This window comes from Oncorhynchus gorbuscha, unplaced genomic scaffold, assembly GCF_021184085.1.
Source record: "Oncorhynchus gorbuscha isolate QuinsamMale2020 ecotype Even-year unplaced genomic scaffold, OgorEven_v1.0 Un_scaffold_9100, whole genome shotgun sequence".
Lineage (NCBI taxonomy): Eukaryota > Metazoa > Chordata > Actinopteri > Salmoniformes > Salmonidae > Oncorhynchus > Oncorhynchus gorbuscha.
The window spans coordinates 1-2500 of record NW_025752142.1 but is presented as its reverse complement, the minus strand read 5'-3'; the positions used below and the strand labels follow the sequence as shown (position 1 = coordinate 2500).

Below are 2500 nucleotides of genomic sequence, written 5' to 3'. Positions count from 1 at the left end.
GGCCTAGCCGGTGGCGAGGCGGCCTAGCCGGTGGCGAGGCGGCCTAGCCGGTGGCGAGGCGGCCTAGCCGGTGGCGAGGCGGCCTAGCCGGTGGCGAGGCGTGGCGAGGCGGCCTAGCCGGTGGCGAGGCGTGGCTAGGCGGCGAGGAGGCCTAGCCGGTGTATTAATTATAGGCGTTTAAAAGCTTTTTCTGTTAAATTTGACATCACTGATATACATCTCTCTCCTCCAGATTCCATCCCAGTATCGTCCTCAACAGACTGGCAGGCAGCCTTCGGCTTCGGCTCATCAAACAACAGACGTCAGAAGATGACTTGGGATTCGATCCTTTCGACATCACCCGTAAAGCCCTGGAGGACCTGATAGAGAAGGAGCTCAGCGTTCAGGACAGCCTCCCGTCCCTCTCCATCTCCCCAGGTCCCTTCCCCCCACCACCACCACCACCACTCCCTCCTGTCCTCCGTAGCTGCTCCTGGTCCCCCTGGAGAGCCGATACCCGTAACCACTTCTTCTCTGGGCCCAACTCCGGGTTCTCTAGTAATCACTGCTTCTCCCAGATGCATCAACACCACCCTCAACAACGGGCCGTCTATAACTCCTTCAGCTTCCCCGGACAGCCGCCTTCATCATCGTCCTCGTCTTCATCACAGACCAGCCGCCACCCCTGGATGACGTCTGCCCCGAACCGAAATAACTTCACGACGCACTTCGGCGGAAACCGCACGGTGTCACAACACAGCAGCTTCCTGGACCTGATGCTGCCCAGTACAGGGCTGGGAGGCATCGCCACGACAGGTAATACATACCATAATAATGTATACAGAGCGTTCAGAAAGTAGGTAATACAGGTAATACATACCATAATAATGTATACAGACATGGAACGCTGCCAGGGGTAGTTATGACTGGGAACAGCTGTCCGTGTTTATAATGGGGACATGGAACGCTGCCAGGGGTAGTTATGACTGGGAACAGCTGTCCGTGTTTATAATGGAGACATGGAACGCTGCCAGGGGTAGTTATGACTGGGAACAGCTGTCCGTGTTTATAATGGACACATGGAACGCTGCCAGGGGTAGTTATGACTGGGAACAGCTGTCCGTGTTTATAATGGACACATGGAACGCTGCCAGGGGTAGTTATGACTGGGAACAGCTGTCCGTGTTTATAATGGACACATGGAACGCTGCCAGGGGTAGTTATGACTGGGAACAGCTGTCCGTGTTTATAATGGACACATGGAACGCTGCCAGGGGTAGTTATGACTGGGAACAGCTGTCCGTGTTTATAATGGACACATGGAACGCTGCCAGTGGTAGTTATGACTGGGAACAGCTGTCCGTGTTTATAATGGACACATGGAACGCTGCCAGTGGTAGTTATGACTGGGAACAGCTGTCCGTGTTTATAATGGACACATGGAGCGCTGCCAGGGGTAGTTATGACTGGGAACAGCTGTCCGTGTTTATAATGGACACATGGAACGCTGCCAGGGGTAGTTATGACTGGGAACAGCTGTCCGTGTTTATAATGGACACATGGAACGCTGCCAGTGGTAGTTATGACTGGGAACAGCTGTCCGTGTTTATAATGGACACATGGAACGCTGCCAGTGGTAGTTATGACTGGGAACAGCTGTCCGTGTTTATAATGGAGACATGGAACGCTGCCAGTGGTAGTTATGACTGGGAACAGCTGTCCGTGTTTATAATGGAGACATGGAACGCTGCCAGTGGTAGTTATGACTGGGAACAGCTGTCCGTGTTTATAATGGAGACATGGAACGCTGCCAGGGGTAGTTATGACTGGGAACAGCTGTCCGTGTTTATAATGGAGACATGGAACGCTGCCAGGGGTAGTTATGACTGGGAACAGCTGTCCGTGTTTATAATGGACACATGGAGCAGCTGCCAGGGGTAGTTATGACTGGGAACAGCTGTCCGTGTTTATAATGGAGACATGGAGACGCTGCCAGTGGTAGTTATGACTGGGAACAGCTGTCCGTGTTTATAATGGACACATGGAACGCTGCCAGGGGTAGTTATGACTGGGAACAGCTGTCCGTGTTTATAATGGACACATGGAACGCTGCCAGTGGTAGTTATGACTGGGAACAGCTGTCCGTGTTTATAATGGACACATGGAGCAGCTGCCAGTGGTAGTTATGACTGGGAACAGCTGTCCGTGTTTATAATGGACACATGGGCAGCTGCCAGTGGTAGTTATGACTGGGAACAGCTGTCCGTGTTTATAATGGACACATGGAACGCTGCCAGTGGTAGTTATGACTGGGAACAGCTGTCCGTGTTTATAATGGACACATGGAACGCTGCCAGGGGTAGTTATGACTGGGAACAGCTGTCCGTGTTTATAATGGACACATGGAGCGCTGCCAGTGGTAGTTATGACTGGGAACAGCTGTCCGTGTTTATAATGGAGACATGGAACGCTGCCAGTGGTAGTTATGACTGGGAACAGCTGTCCGTGTTTATAATGGACA

The 2500-nt window shown here is 52.2% G+C and overlaps 1 pseudogene; it reads left to right on the top strand.

The window, feature by feature from the left end:
* Nucleotides 1-869, top strand: part of LOC124030060 — a 9811-nt pseudogene extending 8942 nt beyond the window's left edge.
* The last annotated feature ends 1631 nt before the right edge of the window (nucleotides 870-2500 follow it).